The sequence below is a fragment of the Ascaphus truei genome, chromosome 1 (assembly GCF_040206685.1).
Source record: "Ascaphus truei isolate aAscTru1 chromosome 1, aAscTru1.hap1, whole genome shotgun sequence".
In the NCBI taxonomy this organism is placed as follows: domain Eukaryota; kingdom Metazoa; phylum Chordata; class Amphibia; order Anura; family Ascaphidae; genus Ascaphus; species Ascaphus truei.
In genome coordinates, this window is record NC_134483.1 from 354,392,528 (window position 1) to 354,417,818 (window position 25,291).

Here is a 25,291-nt window from a genome sequence, read left to right on the forward strand (position 1 = left end):
TGATAATTACCTTTGTGTAAATGTTATGCTACCTACCAAATACCACGTACCAGGTTTTACCGCAAATAAAGAGAAACACAAATAGATGCAGAGATTTAAACAAAATAAATTATACAAATTATTTCAAAAGCTACAGAGTACACAGAAAATTGGGATATAACCATACAGATTTTTGCATATAACAATGCATCACTTGGTAGTATGTAGATTGATATGCATTTCAATGAGACACCCACGCACCATGGCCTTAAAAAAACATCAACCTTCCAGAGGCAGTCATTTGTCAGGATGATTATCTTGTGCAACAGATGTTGCTTTCAGTGCATATTAAACTGAAAAGCTTTTCCAAAGTGGAGCAGCTGACATGCACACGACTCTCTGTGTCAATCTCTGAAATAAATTGTTTTTATTTTTTTATATACCGCAGGTTATTAGGAATTAGTAATTTCAGAATACAAATTACAAAATACATGTTTTGCTCTTTGTAAAATGGCTGTCAACCCTCGGGCAATAGGAAGCTGCAATCGGTTGTGGTTACCTATTGGATGGCCATTTAAATCCCCTTTAAAACCAGGAAGTAACACCAGTAACTTCACCAGAAAGTATGTCGGGACCCGGGTGGTCCCCGGACCTGAAAATAGTGCAATTCAGCTAAGAAGAATACCCTGTTCAGTCTTGTGAAAAAAGAAATAAAGTTGGTTACTCTGCATGGATTGCTCATTTATATGAGAAAAATAAATATGGGGGAGGAGGAGAAGTAAAGTTGCGATTAGTTCATCTACTGCTAGAGGTAAGCAATCACTGATGTGGTTTATAGCATTGTGATCCCATGTTAAGCGCCTCTCAAGTCAATGGCACTTGAGGCGGAATCGTAGTGCGATACCTGGCACCAGCGATTAGTGACTCCTGCTGTAAATTAGCTCTTCCCCTTTCTCAGTTAAATATTTATATTGAATCAAAGTGTTACTTACAGTTAGGTCCGGAAATAATTGGACACTGATACAATTTTCATAATTTGGGCTCTGTACGCCACCACAATGGATTTGATATGAAACAACCGAGATGCAGTAGAAGTGCAGACTTTCAGCTTTAATTCAAGGGTTTGAACAAAAATATTGTATGAAACGTTTAGGAATTGCAACCATTTTCATACACAGTCCCCTTATTTTAGGGGCTCAAATGTAATTGGATAAATTAACCCATCATAAATAAAATGTTAATTTTTAATACTTTGTTGAGAATCCTTTGCAGGCAATGACCGCTTGAAGTCTGGAACGCATGGACATCACCAAACGCTGTGTTTCCTCCTTTGTGATGCTTTGCCAGGCCTTTACTGCAGCTGTCTTCAGTTGTTGTTTATTCGCGGGTCTTTATGCCTTAAGTTTTGACTTCAGCAAGTGAAATGCATGCTTGATCGGGTTGATATCAGGTGATTGACTCGGCCATTGCAGAATATTCCACTACTTTGCCTTAAAAAACTCCTGGGTTGCTTTCGCAGTATGTTTTGGGTCATTGTCCATCTGTAAAGTGAAGCGCCGTCCAATCAACTTCCTGAATTTGGCTGAATCTGAGCAGACAATATATCCCTATACACTTCAGAATTCATCCGGCTGCTTCTGTCTTCTGTCACCTCATCAATAAACACTAGTGACCCAGTGCCATTGTAAGCCATGCATGCCCATGCCATCACACTGCCTCCACGTGTTTTACAGATATGTATTATGCTTCGAATCATGAGCCGTTCCAAGCCTTCTCCATATTTTTTTCTTTCCATCATTCTGGTACAGGTTGATCTTAGTTTCATGTGTCCAAAAAATGTTGTTCCAGAACTGGGCTGGCTTTTTTAGATATTGTTTGGCAAAGTCTAATCTGGCCTTTCTATTCTCGAGGCTTATGAATGGTTTGCACCTTGTGGTGAACCCTCTGTATTTGCTCTCGTGAAGTCTCCTCTTTATGGTAGACTTGGATAATGATATGCCTACTTCCTGGAGAGTGTTCTTCACTTGGCTGGATGTTGTGAAGTGGTTTTTCTTTACCATGGAAAGGATCCTACGATCATCCACACTGTTGTCTAACGTGCACGTCCAGGACTTTTTGTGTAGCAGAGCTCACCAGTGCGTTTTTTTCTCAGAATGTACCAAACTGTTGATTTGGCCACTCCTAATGTTCCTGCTATCTCTCTGATGGATTTTCTTTTTTTTTTTTGCAGCCTAAGGATGCCCTGTTTCACTTGCACGGAGAGCTCCTTTGACCGCATGTTGTGGGTTCACAGCAACAGCTTCCAAATGTGAATGCCACACTTGGAATCAACTCCAGACCTTTTACCTGCTTAATTGATGATGAAATAATGAAGGAATAGCCCACACCTGTCCATGAAACAGCTTTTGAGTCAATTGTCCAATTACTTTTGGTCTCTTGAAAAAGAGGGGGCTACATATTAAAGAGATGTAATTCCTAAACCCTTCCTCCAATTTGGATGTGAGTACCCTCAAATTAAAGTTGATAGACTGCACTTTAAGCTCATATTCATTTAACTGTAACTTGAATTTATTTTGGTATACAGCCGAAAAAACAAAACTTGTATCAGTGTCCAATTATTTCCAGAACTAACTGTACATACCGTAGTGTGTATAAGTAATTTTAATACCTCGCGTTTGTTTCTTTGGAGAACGGGGTAGCAATATTTAATCCAGTTACCACTAACTTTGCAATAGACTTTACCCTGCAGTACAGTAGGTATTATCCTGTTACATTACAAAATTGCTGTAAGTGCACACAACAGCTCATTCAAATCTGGATACGGAGTCTTAATACTATGCAGATTTTGCAAAATCGGGCAGAAAACGGAGATTACCGAGTGGCTGCTTAATAGTTTTTGCCCCATTATACACCTGAACTATATAGCAGAGCTCTGCAATACCTATTTATTTGTTAGGACACCTATTGCCATTGTGACTACTATAATTTTTTTGCAATAATACAAATGATTGCAACTGTGCTATTGTATTTGTTTTTTTTAGACGACTATTTTGAAAGGCATAAGCTCTAAAAGTTTACAGCTAGTGAGCCTCATCACAGTACATGTTATTTCTAGTGCATGCACACTTGGAATAATGATGGAGCTGTCAGAAATACTAAAACCTGGAAGGCAAGTCCTTTGTGAGAGAGGTAGGTATGGTAGATAGAACACTCCTATTTCAATGAAGACCAAAGTGTGTGGTTGAATAAGGAACTGCACAGAACAGACTTAACTTAGTAGTCAGGCTTACACTAGTAAGTACTTTTAAACAAATTTTCTGTGTGTTTTTTTTTTAAAAACATTTTCAACGCAACAGCAAACAACTAGTCTAGTGATCTTTAACCAACAAAACTGGCAAATAAAATGCAATAGTCTTCAAAATTAACTTAACCAGTTTACATACACAAACATACACAAACAAACAAAAAAAAAACTCTAAAAAATATATATACAATATTAGCCATATTTGGTGAGCCATTTTAGACTCTAAGCCTGCTACCGAAATATTATTTGAACGCTTATTTTTCTAATTAAAAATGTTTTCAAATTTCAGAATGAGAGGATGACATTAACAAGTCTCAACAGTGGTATGCCATCGTATATCCAGTAATGTGTAATTAGCAGCCAACAACTTGGAAAACCATCACATTCCAAAATGTTCAGATATACTGTATGCAGATTTGACAAAAACAGGATTGTTTCCGTCTATTTCCCCCGTCCAAAGATAACATTACAGAGGTTACACCTGTATATAAACTTTATTATTTCTGGGAAAAGCCATCTACCTGAAAACATATCCTGTGAAATTAGTTACATAGTTACATAGTAGAGGTGGTTGAAAAAAGTCTTCAACTTATGCTAAATTGAGACAACAAATATTTTATCATATATCTATACTTATTGATGCAGAGGAAGGCAAACAAAAAAACCCAGAGTCACATCATCCAATGATATCTCATAAGGGGAAAAACTAATTCCTTCCTGGCTCCAAGAATTGGCAAATCAGATTAATCCCTGGATCAACATCCTTCCCATGAATACTTATTTGGTATATCCCTATATACCTTTCCTATCTAAAAAGATGTCCAACCTTTTTTTTTAACAAATCTATTGTATCTGCCCTCACAGTCTCCATGGGTAATGAATTCCACATTTTAACTGCCTTACTGTAAAGAACCCTTTCCTTTGTTGCTGTTGAAATCTCCTTTCCTCCAACCTTAAGGGATGCCCCTGAGTCCTTTGTACTGCCCTTCGGATGAATAGTTCTTTTGAAAGCTCTTTGTATTGTCCCCGGATATATTTGTATATAGTTATCATATCCCCTCTTAGATGCCTCTTTTCTAATTTAAATAAATCTAATTTAGCTAGTCTCTCCTCATAAGTTAAGATAGTCCATCCCCTTTATTAATTTTGTGGCTCTTCTCTGCACTCTCTCTAGTTCCATAATGTCTTTTCAAAGGATTGGTGCCCAAAATTGTACTCCATATTCAAGGTTTGGTCTTACTAATGCTTTGTAAAGGGGCATCATTATGTTTACTTCCCTTCCATCCATTGCCCGTTTGATGCAAGATAAGATCTTATTTGCCTTTGCAGCTACTGCATGACTTTGGGCACTATTGCTAAGCCTGCTGCTGTCTACAAGCACTCCTAAATCCTTCATCAAGGATTCCCCCAATTTATCCCCATTTAATTTGTAATTTGCCTTTTTATTCTTGCATCCCAAATGCACAACCTTACATTTATCTGTATTAAACCTCACCTGCCATTTACCTGCCCACGTTGCCAGTCTCTCCAAGTCCTTCTGAAGAGAAATTATATCCTGCTCTGATTCTACGACCTTACACAATTTAGTATCATCAGCAAAGATGGAGACTTTGCCCTCGATGCCAACCTCAAGGTCATTAATAAACAAGTTAAAAAACAGGGGTACTCCACTCACGACTTTAGCCTAACCTGAAAAACTTCCATTTATGACAACCCTCTTGTCTATCCTTCAACCAGTTTTCAATCCAGGTGCATATATTATTAGAGTTCTTATATACTTTATTTATAGCTTTCCAGTTAAACGTGTTTTCCAGAGAACTCAGCACTGTCTTCATAATAGTGAAGATTATCCAAGGATAGCAGCGGAGCACAGCTGAAGGATGGGGTCAACACCAGCAATGAAGGGGTTAAAAATACTTCTTTAATGAAACACAACTCTAACGCGTTTCAGGCTATGCAGCCCTTTTTCAAACTCTTTGAAAAAGGGCTGCATAGCCTGAAACGCGTTAGAGTTGTTGCTGTCTCCCCCCGTTTTGCACCATGTTTCATTAAAGAAGTATTTTTAACCCCTTCATTGCTGGTGTTGACCCCATCCTTCAGCTGTGCTCCGCTGCTATCCTTGGATAATCTTCACTATACCTACTCACCCAGCGTGATGCACGCAAAAAATGGATCAAGGTTTTAAAGAAGAGTTTTGATTCTCCCCACTTATGGATTCAGGGGGAGTTGCTGACCAGTAACAGTGCCGCAGGTAAGAGAGTTCTTTCTAGTCTAGTGAGGTGCTTTTCTAGCATTACAAATGTACCCTCATTAAAGACAGATTACTCTATTATACCACTTCCTGCTTTATGATGCACTGGGTCCAATACTCTCAATCACTCATTTAGACCTTGTCCTAACCTGTTTATTTATATATATTTTTGAGCAACAATTGCCATTGTACCCCATTTTGCTGTAGCACTGTTTATAGGGAACCTTTCCCTTACCTTCTACTGTCTTCATAATAGCCTAGTGGCCACTTTGCATGGAACCTTATTTACTAATTGGTTGCAGAAGGCAGTATGTACTTTGTAATCAAAATGGAAATTTTATACTGTATATTTATGAGCAGCAGTGGCTACATTAATGCAACTCCTCAAAACGGGAGAAACTTTTGGAAGATTCAGTAAAAAGTTGAAAAGAAAGTTAATGAACTGTGATCTCTCAAAAAAGCTTATTTTACTTACTAGGAGGAAACATTTTCAGCAACTTGGTAATGGCAGGCACTGCAAGTACAGGTACACCCGTTTTATGTTGTTAATGCACACGTGCATCAACTTATGTCAATGATTTTTTTATTTTATTTTTTTAAAGTGGGGAAATTACAAAGTGGCTCACGCAGAGACGGGTCAGTCAGTACCATATATTACAAATGACCTCTTCAATGTGTTTGAATGGCGTGATAACAAAAAATGTTGCAGGATATGATTTGGAATGCAGCCAAGTAGCTTCAAGTTTCAAATCTCACAGGCTGATTTGCATACTCAGATGGCAAATCTTTTTTGTCTGCAATGCTTCACAATTCAATTCTATGGACTACTACAAACATTTTGTACGAAGAACGTAAATACACCCACGAAGAAACGTGAATGTGAACTATATGCATAGCTGTGTTTTTATCACTTTTATAACCAGCATATCGTTATGTCTTAAATGTATGTGACACTGAAAAATAGGGGATCAACATTAAATGATCTGTCAAAAATATTAAGTGTATACTAAACAATTAAAAACAGTGACTCACAACAGAGAAATGCATAACCTGTTATAAAAAGATGAATGCTTATGCATTTAGCAGTAATCATACACTGAAATAGTTGAGTATTCAACTTTCAGTAGTCATGGTAACTCTGGAAGATAGATTAGCATAAACAGAGTGACCTATTTTTAAGGAAAGCTAAAGTACAATCTGGAATGCTGCATTAACTCCTTGCAGAAGAGTGAATGTGAATGTATTCAGATCAGGGCCATTTATTCCACAAACTGGTTCAGTATGGAGTGAATTGCACTGGATATTGGATAACTTTTGCCTCTCACGGTTTAACTAAAAATGAAAATCAGCTAAGCAAAGTCATCCAATTAGCGTTTTGATAATGGATGATCATGCATGAGGACAACTCAGCCAGCCGGAACGGTAGATTTCGGGAGTATATAAATCATCTTTTTCAAAGGGGAGAGTAAAACTTAAGCAAGATCATATTTTGTCTTGATCATCAATCTTCATATAGTACAGATGGTTTTCTATAATTTTTGAATTTCCCGACAATTTTTTTTGTACATGGTACGGGGGTTATTTATTAAGGTTTGTTAATGGTTAACAACAGATCTGCCATTCATTCTCATTAACCTGAATGAGAGTTAATGCTCGATTGGGTGCATTGACTCATAACTGACCTCAATGAATAACCTCTTAAAGCATACCTGAAATACAATATTTAAAACCAGGTTTTTTTTTTTTTTTTTACTACTTTAAGTCCATGAATTTGTAGTACATCTGAAACAATTAATAAAATTGTGCGCTTCTTAAACTGAGCAAATGCAGTTCAAACATTTAGAAACTCTACCAGCTAAGATTATTCTGCTTTATGTGGAAAGTGACAAAGGTATAACCAAGACAAATTCTACTACTGCATTATACGGTGCTAGAAGGGAGAGAAGCTAAACATGTCAACGTGAATTCAATGTCAGATATCGGTATGGTTTTCAGTTTACAAACTGAAATCACTGTTGCCATGTTAATAGGCTCTGTCAGACACAATGGATACAGTTTTAGCAGAGATCTCAGCAGGATGATTGCTTTCTTCCTGCAGAAAGGTCAGTCTGGCTTATCAGAGAAGTCATAACAGAAGAGGGTAAAAGGAAGTTTATTGTGTCATCAATAATTAAAAAGCTGCACTCAGCAGGGGATTAAAAAACGAAGAAAAAGCTAAAATAATGTTTATTGGGCCAATGAAAAATAGCCCTGGTGTTCACGTATCTGTACATGTCTACTACAGGCATTTGAAAGTTTTTCCTGCCTTCTATTGAAATAATAATGTTGGAATGGACATATTATTGAACTGGACTGGGGGTTGGGGGGGGGGGGTGTCTATGGAGAGGAAATTGTTAGTAGTGTTCGGAATTCATCTTGTCTTTTGTATGCCTTTTTCTTTGTTATATGTCAGTATGCATGTTGTGGAAGAATGAACTTTGCTCCAGAGGGGGGATATGGACATTAGTGTAGATGAATTGATCTTTGGAGCCAGTCTGGGATAGATAAGATGACCTGTAACTTGATTGGTTCAGAAGATGATTATCCCCTCGTGTTCAGGGAGTGCATTGTGTGATGTCATTATATTCTGCCTAGTAACCTATGTTAAACAAGGGAATCTTAATGTATATAAAGCCTGCATGGGCCCTCCCCTGGAAGAGCGTCTCATTGATGTTTGTGTGTGATCATACTTTATGCTTTACAGGCAATAAACTACTCATTATCTACGAACCCGTGTTTGTGAGTTTTCAAACAACGACACTCCCTTTTACAAATTAAAAACCGCTGCAAAGGATTCAGAGGGAGCTGTAATAAGCTGCACTCATCTTGACTGTCACAAACTGCAATAGCTCTGATCGGGGTACTATCACACGGAAATTATAGTCTACTCCTAGTTGATAGTGCTCGGATCAGCACTATCGTAGTTTAATGAAAAAAAAACCATGGGCTCAATTTGAGACAAATTACACCAAGCACTGTTTGCTAATCACAAGTGTGGTTAGCGGTTTATTAAGAACTCCTGTTCAGGTGCAGTGCTTCGCTGTTCTTTGCTGCTAAAAAGCTATGCTTTCAGGTACTCCAAAGAAATCCTTAGATGTCTGTGAATTGGGCAGATAATGGAAATGTATCCTCTTTAACAATTGAGAAACTTCCATTATTTTACTATAATGAATTGGTCAAACTATTAAAATAGACGGCAGGATTCTGTCACAGCAAAATGATTGTTTGTCAGTGAAATTATTATTTTATGTAGCGTATTTAGTAGGTGATGTAATGCTGCTTTATAAGAAAAAATATCTGTATCCATGTGCGGAATTCCTGAAGTTGAACATGCCCCAGTCACAGGGGTGGACAAATCCCAAGCGCCTGGTCGCCTAAAAATTCCCTCTTGGTGCTAGTGTTGCAGTTCCGTCTAACCTGATGGTCACTGCCACGTCCAGGAACAGCACAACCTAGCCTGCTTTAAGTAGGATAGAAAGAAGAAAAACTGAGCGCACCAGAGGTAAGTAGAATTTCTGTATTCAAATATAAAATGAGTAAGTGGAAGCTTACAATTTACAGTAGGTATATCAGGCGCTTGATGAAGCACTTTAACGTGTAAGATGCATAGTGGTCTAAAACGCAGTTGATCAGGTTCAGTGCGTGCTGTAAACAGCTAACAGAGTCCATTGCAGACACACGAGGCTTCTGAACATCAGAGACACAACCCGAAAGTACAGAACAGTCACCGACATACAGCTGGTCACAGCGCGGGCGAATCTCAGTCAGAGAATACCCTGCTTCCAGCTCCTCGATCGGCGAACAGCTACGGGCATTACGAACCTTCAACCCACTATTCTTAATATACCTAAATTGTACGTTTTCACTTCTTTTATATTTGTTCAATACACAAATTCTCCTTACCTCTGGTGCGCTCTGTGTTTCGTGTTTCTTCTTTCTTGCCACATCCACAGAGTTTTTCTTCAGTGGAGTTTGAGAGAGCTCCCACACACAGATGATGCAAAGAGGACAAGTTGTTACCATTCCACCATACACTGATTGAAAGCACGAGCACAGACCAACCCCTTTGCCTAGGATAGGTTCAGCTTTTCCCGGTAACAGACAGGTTAGTCAGCATTCTGCCGCTATGTCTGGTAGGGAGCAGAGCACGGGGGTTGGAAGGGGGGGAGGTTGCGGGAGTTGCAGGGGAGAGCTGTGTGACTATGCCTGCTCCCAATGCAGCGTAACTTTTGGTAGTGGGTGGAAGGTAGGAGTTTGTATGTGCGCGTGGCAGAGCACACTCTGGTCAGTGTGTGCGAGTCAGATAGTTTCAGTAGGTAAAGTAGCTCCTTCCTCAGTCTAAGTAATATACACGATGAAGGAATATACACCATCATCAGTATGTCTCAGAAAATTGCCCTAATGGGTCTAGTTCAGGTACACGAGAAAAAGATGGGAAGGAAAAATGAGCAATGGAACAAGATAAAGATAAAATATAGAGGGTAGTGGAAGTTGTCAATGAAAGGAGACAGGCATATTTTTAACATGATTGTCGCTTTGAGTAGGAAAGAAACAGAGTAATCATGTCATGCTCAGAATGTAAAGTGGTTAAGGGGACACAACACAGAGATGGAGAAAGTCAAGACTTTCAAACTACCTAAACCAAGGACAAATCAAAAGTAGGTATACTGTCCAGATATATCAAAATAATACATATGAAAGTAATCAACCCTAAAGGACACATAGAAAAGAGTGGTCATTGATCAACATTTTCTGCCTTACAGCAGAGCTGGCTCTTTAATCACACACACACACACACGCGCACACACATCAGAAGTGAATATTTGCTTTTACTCAGTCCTTCAAATAGATTACCATTGCATTATATTATTGGGTGAGTTGAAGATAGGTTAAGCGTGACCAAACTTCTGACCTGACAAATTATAGATTACATTTTAGACTGCCACGTTAATATGTAGACATATCAGAATTCAAATGTTATTGTTAGCATTAGAACACAATTACGAGGACTTACGGTATAGCACCAGTGATCACAGTCTCAAGCGGCTGAGCTCAAGTGCAGCCTCGCTCTGCAAAGTAAAATCGCACCGGAAAAAAAATTCAATAAAAAAGGAAAAAATACTGATCCACACCGCATTCCCTGGAGCACCATGGCCAGCTATCTGGGAAGCAAATAGGATGGGACAGCTAAGCAGCAGAGAAGAGTGAGAGGAAAACGGATACTCCTAAGATTGCCCCCGAGAGAAGAGTTAGGCCACAGGCATGGTCAGCGCTTAGGCGCTGACCCGTGCCGAGGCGTGCTTACGCTCGGCAGTGATCCCCTGCAGCCGCAATGTGAGCGGCTTTAGCGGGGGTTAGCTCACGCTTCCGCAGGCGTGCGGAAGCGTAGGTCTTATGAATTTTTTTGTTTGAGCGCTCACGGGAGCGCAGGGCAGGTCACGTGAACGGTTCGCCCAATGAGGGAGAACCAGCTCCGTGACGTCACTGGCCCGCCCCCCGACGGCGCGCGAACCAAGGCCAGGTGAAGCACTCGCTTTCCGTCAGCCTCAGCGCGTCTCCGCACGGCTGCAGTCACCCTGGACGCAGCCTTACAAGGCAGGGAGAGATAGAACAGGATGCAGACCTTAAAGAGACAGGCTCTGAATATGCTGCTATGGCCAAAGCACTTGCAAAAGAGCTAATGTCTGCATTAAATAAGAGCTTTGACTCCCTGTAAAAGTCCCTTGAAGATTTTAAAGAGGAACTGTCATTGCAAAATTTAAGATTGGGAGAGGTGGAGACCAGAGTGGGAGACTTGCAAGATGATCTGGGAGAAACTCAGTCAGAAGTCCAGGAACTAAAAAAAGGAAAATCAAGCCTTGGAGGAAATGGTAGACTATTTTGAAAATAGATCCAGGAGGCGCAATATAAGAATTATTGGGATACCGGAGCCTATAAAATCAAACCAATTTATGGATTTCTGCTCAAAATGGCTCCCGGAGATTTGGGGGTTATGTTCGATCGGGCTACCATCAAAGTACAAAGAACACGATTACACTGTTGAAAATCAGAAATCATTAAGAAACCTACAATGTTAACCATAAACACTAAAAAGGGGCAGTCCCTACCAGGACCAAAATGTACTAACAATAGAGACACGTTTAAGGGGTTACAGTGATGTGGAGTTAAGACTTAGGATTGATTTGATTCCTTTTGGCCTCTTCATTTGTGTGTGATAAATCCCCCGTTCTTCCACTTCCCGTTATCTTACTTGCTCTCTGATAAATGCAGGGTGGGCGAAGGGTTAAAAAAAATAATTTGATTGACAATCACTCCCCCAGAGGTCCCTAACAAAGGCTATTAGTCATTTCCCGCCAAAAACAAACAAACAAAGGCAGCAAAATATTTGATTTTATAAATTAAAATAGTGCACAAATGGAACTGTTAAATAAATTTATCAAAAAAGTAGGTTTAATTTATCAAAATAAAATGACAGTTCAAAATGAAAACAGTCCTACTGTAGGTGTGCAGCTGCTCTCTGTTGGGGACCCTCCCAGACATCCCTGTGCAAAAATGAAATCTAGAAAAGAGCAAACAAGGAACGTCTCCAATTGTGGTAATACAGTACTTGCTTTGGCACCGTCCCATTCTTTGGAAAAAAGGTTGTTTTTTGGCAAGCTACTGTACATGGGACTGCACCTTTTAATGATGCAGATACATTTGGATGAATATTTTTTCTAAACATTATTCGCAGATATTTTATATATTATATCTTAAAAACAGATCAAAGAAAATATTTGTACATTTTAAAAAGCACACACCTTGGTTCTGTATTTAGCAACTTTCTAGATAACTTTTTTTTTTTTTTTAGAAACTACCTTAATAATGACTAAAAACTTAGTAGCAAAAATAAATATGAATGTACAGAGCAGCATGCCTTTCCCTAACATAGCGTTGAAAGATAAGGCAGTGTTGCTTATGATGCCTGTGTCTACAGCCGATCCTGTAAGAAATTTAGAAGAGGGCCCGTAACTTCCATGCCTCCAAATGGATTCATTTATACACCACGTGGGTATATACCGGTGAGCAGCAGACCAGGCAAAATCCTACATGTTGTTTTTAAATAATAAATCAGTTCTATAGTATTAGATAATACTTTCTGCATTTTTTGTTTTTTATTATTCAACTCTGAATGCCATTGTTTAATGAGTTTTAATATAATGAGCATCCTTTGATTTCTACAGCACGGCAAGATTTTTATAACACTTTCCTGTTTGTGGTCATTTGTTACCAATATTCCCAGCAGTTTGAGCTGCAAACTGTAAAAATAGATAATGCTACCTTAGTAATATAAGAATACATTGTAGCTGCTGAATTACTTCACTAAAGGATTTATTGAAACTGAAAGGCAGCCATTAAGTGAACCCTGGCAACAGGATCTTTGCTGATCGATGACAGAACAAAAATCAATTGGCAGCGTAGGTACAGTAATTAGTTTTCAATAAAGGTAAATCAAAGGCTGCCTATATTAAACACAAAAAAAAAAATTTTTAATAATTTTTTTAGTGCCGCTTGGATTTCCTTGTTTAAGCTATTAGAATACGTTCCATTTTTTAATTAGAATATTTCTCAGGTATATCAAAAGTGTGTTCACAGGTATTGGACCATATGGAGTACACGTTAATATAATTGGAAGTGCAGATGTAGCAGACATTGCTGTGCAGTGATGGCATAAAATCACGCTACCACAAGGTTTATTGCACAATTTACCGTGCCTCTATTGAAACAAATGGAGCCACCGGTAATACTGCACAATTTCCCAAACTAATTGCACAATGTCGTGAGGTAACGAGTGTAATAACGTTTGCTACATATGTGTATAAGTCAATGGTCCCCCTACACTACTAGTCTCTCTCTTCCCTTCAAAAGCACTGTTTCAAGGTCTTGATGGAGGCAACGTCTGAGTTAAATAGAAAGGAAATCTGCACGCAGTTGGAAGCTGCAGATTTAAACTCTGCTCAAGCAGGGAGGGAATGTAAACCAAACAATTGCTGGGAGGGTGGTGCTCACAGGGAAAATGTGCACGGTAAGTAAGAGGAAAGAAAGAATCCCTTGAATGTGGCACTGAAAGAAATGCACCCTAATTAAAACGTAACTTTATTATAACTGATTAAAATAAATTGTTTGGAGAAACCACATACAAAAACAAACATACAAAAATGTATTTAAAAGACGGAGAGGTGTAATAGGGTGTTTAGTGGAGGTGTAATTATATATAAATACCTCTCTATTAATACTTAATAAACCCTAAGATGTGGGTGATCTCTATACTAAATAGGTATAGATACATATATCTTATCCCCTTGAACCAAAGCAATGGAAAGAGGTAGAAGCAGATGAATGTGCTTAACTGTTAAGTGGAATAGTGAGGCTGAGTATAATGGTAGCTGAGTTGAAGCAGCCACTACATACCTCACTGGGTATATCAAGAATATACTGTTGTAAGCTCTATTGCGACCAGTCTGTTGTGAGACCAGCCACATTCACTGCTGATATATATTAGATCAACCCTAAGGTCTGAGTGCTCTTGCTGCCCACGGACGCAGTCTACGAAGCACTCAGACAGAGTATGGCCCACACCTCGCCGACGTCACGTGACGGTGACGTCAGACGTACCCTACGTACGTTTCACCGTAACTGGCTTCATCGGGGGCGGGTTCCAAGTGATTTAGCTGTGTTTTTATAGGGTCCCGTTGCTATAGCAGCAAATCTTAGGTTCCTGCTGATTGGGTGCTTCAGCCGGCCTATCGCGCAGCTTGATGCGCTGACGCTCCCCCCTGTGTGTAGGGGAGGAGGCTGTCTTCCTCTGTTAAGCTGTCTTCTTGTCTGATTGGCTGCTTGGGGAGCCCTAACAGCCAATCGCGCGGCCTAGGGCATTGGTGCTCCTCCCCATGTATGGGGGCGGGAGCTAATAATGAATACAGACGGCATCCTAGAAACAAAAGTATATAGGCAAGATATGTGTCATATTCCTGAGCCGTTCAAGCCTGACCACTTTGGGATAAGGGATCCCTTAGCTATTGTAAGTGGTACATATAGTGCAGATATGTTAACCAGAAATGTTTTGAAAAGGCATCCGTGTAGAGTGAATGTATGTCTCTGCAGATACATATTGAAGGGTACTGCATCTTAAAAATCCCTATCGATCCATGCAGTAAGGTAAGTATAGTGTTAATTGAACCTTTCATGGTAAAGGTGTATTCCTGTGGTTAATAAAGCAAAGATGAAACTCTGTGTGATTTATTGTTACCTCCTGGAAAATGCATCTACAGTTACCCTATCCATTGAATAAAATAGATGGTACACAGTTAATGCTTATATGATAGTAACCAAAGGGATAGGTGTTGTTACATACCAGGGGTATATTAGGAGGCCTCATAAAGCATCAGTGTAAATGTAGTATTGTGTGATTCATTATTACCTACTGGGAAAATTGTCTCCTAAACCTTTTAAAGGTAAGTAGGATAAGGATGGATATATTATACATCAGATGCTTCTGTGATGTTAACCATATAGATGACTGTATATAGGGTACCTATCCAGAGGGGAAGGAAATAGCCTTACCGGCTTGAGAAACAGGATGTTGCTCATAGAAATGGGGTGTATAAAAACCCCTCATTGAGTCCTCCTGGAGTTAGGGTGGATAATGTAAAGATCCATCTTGATTTTTTTTGCAGGAGTTTTTTGTTCCAATTACCCCCTCTGTTGGTAGAGATAACCCTGTCAATGCCCTGAAATACCAATGATTTGACATCACCCTGGTGATACTCTCTCACGTGCCTTGATACTGGGGTGTCTGCACTGTTTTTAATGGAGCTAATATGCTCTGGGATCCAGCGACGGAATTCTCTGCCTGTCTTTCCTACATATTGTAGGTTGCAGCAGCATGTAATAAGATACAGTACACAATTTTCATGGATTTGCAGTTGAAAAAACCCCGTGTGGTGTACTCTTTACCATTACTTATATAGGTTTTGCTTGTTCTTACATACTGACATGCCTTGCATGAACCACACTTGTATGTTCCCTGTGGTTTAGATGGAAGCCATGTACTTGGGGAGGCATTTTTAGGTTTAACAAAGTGGCTGTGGACCAAAGTGTCCTTCAAATTTCTTGCTCGTCTGCTTACCAAAGTGGGTTTATCATTCAAAACCTCTTTGAGATCTGGGTCTTGGATTAGTATATGCCAATACTTAGAGTAAATGCTTTTGATGCTACTCCATTGTGCATTGTAGGTGCCTATGAAGCGAACCAGTTTCTTGTCCTCTGGTTTTTCTTTGACATACAGAAGGGATTCTCTCGGTGTCACGAGCGCCCTGTGGTATGGTTTTTTAACGACTTTATGGCTATACCCCCGTTGTAGAAATTTTTGGCGCATAGCCTCTGCATGTAGTTTGAAATCAGCTATCTCAGAGCAGTTCCTTCTTATACGAAGGAATTGTCCTGTCGGTATTCCCTTGATAAGGGAGACAGGATGATGACTATCTGCTCTGAGATAGCTGTTGGTGGCAGTTTTTTTGGTGTGAGTACAGGTGGTGATTACACCCTCACTACTAATGCTGATGCATAAATCTAGGAATACAATGCTTTTGTTGCTAATCTCATGTGTGAGTTTCAGATTGTGTGTGTTGGTATTAAGGATTTCCACAAACTTATTAAATGAAGTTTGGCTCCCTTTCCATAGTATACACACATCGTCAATATAGCGTAGCCATAGTATGATATTATCTGTGTACTCCTGTAATGTATCACTTAGGATGGTATGTTTCTCCCACCACCCCAGATACAGGTTCGCATATGTGGGGGCACACGTTGTCCCCATGGCGGTACCCTGTACCTGGAGATAAACCTTATCATTAAACAAGAAATAATTGTGCGTTAACACAAAATTCAAAAGATCACAAATGAACTGGTTGTGGTTGGTGTGTAGTGTGCCCCTGGCACGTAGGAAATATGATGTAGCCTGTACACCAACCGGATGTTGTATGCTGGTGTACAGTGATTCTACGTCCAGGCTGCACAGAAGGGTGCCCTTATCCACAGTTATCCCATCTAATCTACTTAGCACATCTTGGGTATCTCTTACATAGGATGGGAGAGTTAGGACAAAAGGTCTAAGGACCTTATCAAGGTACACACTTGGTCCTTCTGTGATATTCCCTATCCCGGATACAATAGGGCGTCCGGGGGGATGGGATCTATTCTTGTGTACCTTGGGGATTGTATAAAAGGTCGCTATTTGCGGTGTCTTGTTGAACATAAATTGATGTTCATTTTTAGATATTAGTTGATTTTCTAGTCCTCTATCCAGAATTAATTTTAATTCGGTCTGAAACTGGATAGTAGGGTCCTTATCCAGGACACGATAGCAAGAGACATCGCTTAATAACCTCATATTTTCTTTGATATAATTGTCAGTTTCCATCAAGACGATGTTGCCCCCTTTGTCAGAGGGTTTTATCGTTATATTGGGATTTTCTGACAATTCTTACAAAGCTGCCCTTTCTTGCTGACTCATATTCCCATTATGTCTGGTGTTTTGCATTTTACTCAGATCTTGTATGACAAGTTTGACAAAAGTGTCAACATTACTATTCCCATACATTCCTGGTGTGAATGTACTGGATGGTCTTAATTGTGTATATGGTCCCATCCCTGGTGTGACATCACCCTCTTCCCATAGGTTTAGGAGTGTATCATAGCAGGCTGCATCCAGATCACTTGGATCTTCCATTCCCGCCTGTATGGCTTGATTGAGCTTAAATCTTTTAAAATGTTTATGTAGCAGGAGTTTTCTTGCAAATAAATGAGTATCCTTAGCAGTTTCGAATAGATCCATATTGGTCGTGGGGGAGTTATTAAGCGATGTCTCTTGCTATCGTGTCCTGGATAAGGACCCTACTATCCAGTTTCAGACCGAATTAAAATTAATTCTGGATAGAGGACTAGAAAATCAACTAATATCTAAAAATGAACATCAATTTATGTTCAACAAGACACCGCAAATAGCGACCTTTTATACAATCTCCAAGGTACACAAGAATAGATCCCACCCCCCTGGATGCCCTATTGTATCCGGGATAGGGAATATCACAGAAGGACCAAGTGTGTACCTTGATAAGGTCCTTAGACCTTTTGTCCTAACTCTCCCATCCTATGTAAGAGATACCCAAGATGTGCTAAGTAGATTAGATGGGGTAACTGTGGATAAGGGCACCCTTCTGTGCAGCCTGGACGTAGAATCACTGTACACCAGCATACAACATCCGGTTGGTGTACAGGCTGCATCATATTTCCTACGTACCAGGGGCACACTACACACCAACCACAACCAGTTCATTTGTGATCTTTTGAATTTTGTGTTAACGCACAATTATTTCTTGTTCAATGATAAGGTTTATCTCCAGGTACAGGGTACCGCCATGGGGACAACGTGTGCCTCCACATATGCGAAACTGTACCTTGGGTGGTGGGAGAAACATACCATCCTAAGTGATACATTACAGGAGTACACAGATAATATCATACTATGGCTACGCTATATTGACGATGTGTGTATACTATGGAAAGGGAGCCAAACTTCATTTAATAAGTTTGTGGAAATCCTTAATACCAACACACACAATCTGAAACTCACACATGAGATTAGCAACAAAAGCATTGTATTCCTAGGCTTATGCATCAGCATTAGTTGTGAGGGTGTAATCACCACCTGTACTCACACCAAAAAAACTGCCACCAACAGCAATCTCAGAGCAGATAGTCATCATCCTGTCTCCCTTATCAAGGGAATACCGACAGGACAATTCCTTCGTATAAGAAGGAACTGCTCTGAGATAGATGATTTCAAACTACATGCAGAGGCTATGCGCCAAAAATTTCTATAGCCATAAAGTCGTTAAAAAAGCATAACACGGGGCGCTCGTGACACCGAGAGAATCCCTTCTGCATGTCAAAGAAAAACCAGAGGACAAGAAACTGGTTCGCTTCATAGGCACCTACAATGCACAATGGAGTAGCATCAAAAGCATTTACTCTAAGTATTGGCATATACTAATCCAAGACCCAGATCTCAAAAAGGTTTTGAATGATAAACCCACTTTGGTAAGCAGACGAGCAAGAAATTTGAAGGACACTTTGGTCCACAGCCACTTTGTTAAACCTAAAAGTGCCTCCCCAAGTACATGGCTTCTATCTAAACCACAGGGAACATACAAGTGTGGTTCATGCAAGGCATGTCAGTATGTAAGAACAAGCAAAACCTATATAAGTAATGGAAAAGAGTACACCACACGGGGTTTTTTCAACTGCAAATCCATGAAAATTGTGTATCTTATTACATGCTGCTGCAACCTACAATATGAAGGAAAGACAGGCAGAGAATTCCGTCACCGGATCCTAGAGCATATTAGCTCCATTAAAAACAGTGCAGACACCCCAGTATCAAGGCACGTGAGAGAGTATCACCAGGGTGATGTCAAATCATTGGTATTTCAGGGCATTGACAGGGTTATCTCTACCAAAGAGGGGGTAATTGGAACAAAAAACTCCTGCAAAAGGAATCAAGATGGATCTTTACATTATCCACCCTAACTCCAGGAGGACTCAATGAGGGGTTTTTATACACCCCATTTCTATGAGCAACATCCTGTTTCTCAAGCCGGTAAGGCTATTTCCTTCCCCTCTGGATAGGTACCCTATATACAGTCATCTATATGGTTAACATCACAGAAGCATCTGATGTGTAATATATCCATCCTTATCCTACTTACCTTTAAAAGGTTTAGGAGACAATTTTCCCAGTAGGTAATAATGAATCACACAATACTACATTTACACTGATGCTTTATGAGGCCTATTAATATACCCCTGGTGTGTAACATCACCTATCCCTTTGGTTACTATCATATAAGCATTAACTGTGTAACATCTATCTTATTCAATGGATAGGGTAACTGTAGATGCATTTTCCAGCAGGTAACAATAAATCACACAGAGTTTCATCTTTGCTTTATTAACCACAGGAATACACCTTTACCATGAAAGGTTCAATTAACACTATACTTACCTTACTGCATGGATCGCTAGGGATTTTTAAGATGCAGTACCCTTCAATATGTATCTGCAGAGACATACATTCACTCTACACGGATGCCTTTTCAAAACATTTCTGGTTAACATATCTGCACTATATTTACCACTTACAATAGCTAAGGGATCCCTTATCCCAAAGTGGTCAGGCTTGAACGGCTCAGGAATATGACACATACCTTGCCTATATACTTTTGTTTCTAGGATGCCATCTGTATTCATTATTAGCTCCCGCCCCCATACATGGGGAGGAGCACCAATACCCTAGGCCGCGCGATTGGCTGTTAGGGCTCCCCAAGCAGCCAATCAGACAAGAAGCCAGCTTAACAGAGGAAGACAGCCTCCTCCCCTACACACAGGGGGGAGCGTCAGCGCATCAAGCTGCGCGATAGGCCGGCTGAAGCACCCAATCAGCAGGGACCTAAGATTTGCTGTTATAGCAACGGGACCCTATAAAAACACAGCTAAATCACTTGGAACCCGCCCCCGATGAAGCCAGTTACGGTGAAACGTACGTCGGGTACGTCTGACGTCATCGTCACGTGACGTCGGCTCATCGGTGAGGTGTGGGCCATACACTGTCTGAGTGCTTCGTAGACTGCGTCCGTGGGCAGCAAGAGCACTCAGACCTTAGGGTTGATCTAATATATATCAGCAGTGAATGTGGCTGGTCTCACAACAGACTGGTCGTAATACAGTATATTCTTGATATACCCAGTGAGGTATGTAGTGGCTGCTTCAACTCAGCTACCATTATACTCAGCCTCACTATTCCACTTAACAGTTAAGCACATTCATCTGCTTCTACCTCTTTCCATTGCTTTGATTCAAGGGGATAAGATATATGTATCTATACCTATTTAGTATAGAGATCACCCACATCTTAGGGTTTATTAAGTATTAATAGAGAGGTATTTATGTATAATTACACCTCCACTAAACACCCTATCACACCTCTCCGTCTTTTAAATACATTTTTGTATGTTTGTTTTTGAATGTGGTTTCTCCAAACAATTTATTTTAATCAATTATAATAAAGTTACGTTTTAATTAGGGTGCATTTCTTTCAGTGCCACATTAAAGGGATTCTTTCTTTCCTCTTACTTAACGTCTGAGTTAGCAATAACTTGTACGACAGTGTTATTTCCTTGCCTTATCCTTAGCGGAGCTCAATGAATATGTGATGAATAGAATTTAGTTTGTATAAGTTAATTTCCATATCATTTAGAGCAACAGCCTCTACAAAAAATGCTGTGTTTTTTAAATCCTGGTGAACATCACATTATTTGCTTTAGTGAATACTGCATCATTATTAACTTAGGTTACAGTAAATATGCTAATGGAGTGTAGTCATTCAAGCCCTGCGGTCCTCCTTAGGCTGCGTCCCCCGTGCCGTGCTCATGCTTGAGAGTGGTAACGTCACCAACTCTAGAAGCATGAGCGTTCGGGTGTCTGGCAACTTTTCCTGTAAGCGTGAGCCGGTGCCAAAACACTGACTGGCGCTGATTAGCGGAGGTCACGTGACTACCTCAGTGCGCCTCAAAGTCAATTAAATTTATCTCGGCAAGCGCCCAGTGGCCGTGAGCGTGGCCGGACAAATTTTAATTGGTTGTGCCGACGTGGAAGCGTGGACGCAGTCTTAACCTTGCAACTTTCTGCATCTTCCACTGTATACATGTCCTTTCTGTCACAGAGTCCTCATTAAGGTACCATGGGCCTCAGAGTACCCCAAGATTGTGAAATGACCTTCAACAAATCTTCACTTTTCCTGGACCAATATGGCCACATTGAACATGGCCACTATGTATAAAGTCATATTCAACTATCATTCCAGTGAGAGAATGTGAACAAAATAGTAAACACATGGAAGGGCACAGTTTAAAACAGCAATCCTACTTGTGAACTTTTTTTTTTTAAAAGCTTTTCTGGACCGTAGCGAACCAGTGGTTCCCCAATATCTGGGGATTCTGGTGATATTTTTAGTTTCTTTGAGCTGGTTTTGACTGCAAAAAACTACAAACATGGCAGCGGAATCACCACTAGAAAGCCGCACCATCATTTCCCGATGACGGGCTTTTTCTATTGGCCACCAGAGCGTTCTGTGACCCTGGCAACAAAATTGTTTGCCCAATCTCCACAGTAGTCCACTGGGTTTGCTGCTCCAGAACCAGGGAATGTCGCAAAAGCCAGGGGAGCAGGTTTAGGCAATATATTTTTTTTTAATAATGCTGTAGGCGGCATAGCTCTTTAAAACTGATCTATCTTTTAAACTAAACTTTGCTGAGACAATGTTGGCATAATGCATATTTTACAAACCGGAGTCTGTCAGCATGCTAATTCATGACGGACATGCAAATTCTGAATTATGTCTATTAAACCAGGCACACAATTTAAAGAATGTGTCAATGAGAAGTCAAGCTATTCAAACTGCTATGCAGTGTTTGCATACAGTTAGGTCCGAAAATAATTGGACACTGACACAATTTTCATAATTTTTGCTCTGAACGCCACCACAATGGATTTGAAATGAAACAACCGAGATGCAATAGAAGTGCAGACTTTCAGCTTTAATTCAAGGGGTTGAACAAAAATATTGTATGAAACGTTTAGGAATTGCAACCCTTTTCATACACAGTCCCCTTATTTCAGGGGCTCAAATGTAATTGGACAAATTAACACAATCATAAATAAAATGTTCATTTTTAATACTTTGTCGAGAATCCTTTGCAGGCAATGACTGCTTGAAGTCTGGAATGCATGGACATCACCAAACACTGGGTTTCCTCCTTTGTGATGCTTTGCCAGGCCTTTATTGCAGCTGTCTTCAGTTGTTGTTTGTTCGTGGGTCTTTCTGCCTTAAGTTTTGTCTTCAGCAAGTGAAATGCATGCTTGATCGGGTTGAGATCAGGTGATTGACTCGGCCATTGCAGAATATTCCACTTCTTTGCCTTAAAAAACTCCTGGGTTGCTTTCGTAGTATGTTTTGGGTCATTGTCCATCTGTAAAGTGAAGCGCTGTCCAATCAACTTTGCTGAATTTGGCTGAATCTGAGCAGACAATATATCCCTATACACTTCAGAATTCATCCGGCTGCTTCTGTCTTCTGTCACATCATCAATAAACACTAGTGACCCAGTGCCATTGTAAGCCATGCATGCCATCACACTACCTCCACCGTGTTTTACAGATGATGTGGTATGATTCGGATCTCCATACTTTTTTCTTCCCATCATTCTGGAACAGGTTGATCTTAGTTTCATGTGTCCAAAGAATGTTGTTCCAGAACTGGGCTGGCTTTTTTAGATATTGTTTGGCAAAGTCTAATCTGGCCTTTCTATTCTTGAGGCTTATTAATGGTTTGAACCTTGTGTTGAACCCTCTGTATTTGCTCTCGTGGAGTCTTCTCTTTATGGATAATGGTATGCCTACCTCCTAGAGAGTGTTCTTAAATTGGCTGGATGTTGTGAAGGGGTTTTTCTTTACCATGGAAAGGATCCTGCGATTATCCACCACTGTTGTCTTCCGTGGACGTCCAGTCCTTTTTATGTTGCAGTACTCACCAGTGCGTTTTTTTCTTCTCAGAATGTACCAAACTGTTGATTTGGCCACTCCTAATGTTCCTGCTATTTCTCTGATGGATTTTTATTTTTTTTGCAGCCTAAAGATGCCTTGTTTCACTTGCATTGAGAGCTCCTTTGACCGCATGTTGTGGGTTCACAGCAACAGCTTCCAAATACAAATGCCACTCCTCAAAATCAACTCCAGGCCTTTTACCTGCTTAATTGATGATGAAATAACGAAGGAATAGCCCACACCTGTCCATAAAACAGCTTTTGAGTCAATTGTCCAATTACTTTTGGTCCCTTGAAAAAGAGGGGGCTACATATTAAAGAGATGTAATTCCTAAACCATTCCTCCAATTTGGATGTGAATACCCTCAAATTAAAGCTGATAGACTGCACTTTAAGCCCACGTTCATTATTTAACTGTAACTTGAAATTATTTTGGTACACAGCCGAAATAACAAAACGTGTATCAGTGTCCAATTATTTCCGGACCTAACTGTTTATTAAAGAACCATTTATTTATATAGAAACTAAGTTTAATGTTAGCAAAACTATCCCTATAAGAAACATTAAAAAGATAAATGTTTTGTAACCTTTTATTTAACTATTGTATATGACAAATTAGTTATATACATTTGAAATACAGTATCAATAGAAAGAAACGCCAATTCTATATGGATTATATTTCAATAACTATGTTCAAGCTTCTTTTATTGTATTACACTATACTTCCATACAGCCAAAATAGAAATAGCTTTGAAGACTAGATAACCGCCTTTCCATAGTTCAATTACCATATCATTAAAATAGTCCATACACACGGTAATCTCATTCAGTGCATATAACCTCTAATCAAAGAAAAGCCCATTCAAGCGAGAAGGTTGTCTTGCACTCATCTGACAAAATATAGTGCAAGCTTCTCAAGGTTTGTACATTTAATTTGTGTGACAAAATAAGTAAACTTTCTCACAGACAGGAATTGAGTTGTTTGTGTCTGTGACGAGTCCAGAGAATTTCAAATCAACGGCCATGAAAACTCAAAAGCACTTGCACAAAATCATCCTAAAAAGTATAATGCAGAAGTAGAATAAAGTAAAAAAAATTCAAAATATATAAGTTTAAACGCCTGATATGAGCCCTCAGTGAAAGTAATGCCTTCATAGGTTTTAACTTAAGACGAAGATACATCTATTCGCATATGCTGCCAGATAACAGGCATATAACAATCACCGCAAGTATCACACTATTTATTATGTACAGTACAGTACTTGGTATACTATACCACTAAATATGGTTTTAAATAAATGTGTTTTTGATCACCAAGTTAAGTCTCCAAACTGTTTGTTCTGCATAGCTTTTATGATGGCCTATCTTTTGTGAGATTCTTTTATGATGGCCTATCTTTTGTGAGATTCCTTACTGGTACAAGAAAAAAAAATTAGTCAAGAATAAATGGTAATTATACATGTTCTACATTAAATTAATTCTAGGCGCAATGAGTAAATACAGATTTGATTTGTACGTAGGTAACACACCTGCAATAGATCCCGGCACCTCAAACAACTAAAGGTTTAGGGAAACTGTAACAGTTTAGATATTCAACAAACTTTTATGTTTTTAAAAGTCCAGCCACCTGCAGGACAAAGACAGCATAGTTTTCGTGGGTGGGCACAGGGTTAAACTAACCGGATTGATTTTATTTGACTGGCTTTGGATGCTATTCCACATAGTAGACAAACAACTTTCAATGTTAGGATTGAATTGTAAAATGTTTGAATGGATAAGACATTGCTTGAAAAAAATAGGCAACATTGAGGTGTGGTAAATGGAGTACATTCATAGGAGATCATCACCAATACAGTATCTCTGTACTGGGACAGGTGCTCTTCATTAGTGAAGGGTCCAGGAACTCCTTATTTCACCTGACTTAAAAGTAGTCAAGCAATGTAACAAAGCAATGGGAAGTGTCAGCAAGATGCTGGGTAGTGTTGGAGCAGTATAAGCCAGCGGTGTGCAAACTGG

The 25,291-nt window shown here is 39.7% G+C and overlaps 1 protein-coding gene across 5 annotated transcripts in view; it reads right to left on the minus strand.

Moving 5' to 3' along the window:
• The window catches only part of RAP1GDS1 (Rap1 GTPase-GDP dissociation stimulator 1), a 139,597-nt gene that overhangs the window by 27,960 nt on the left and 86,346 nt on the right, over window positions 1–25,291 (minus strand). The window lies entirely within an intron of this gene.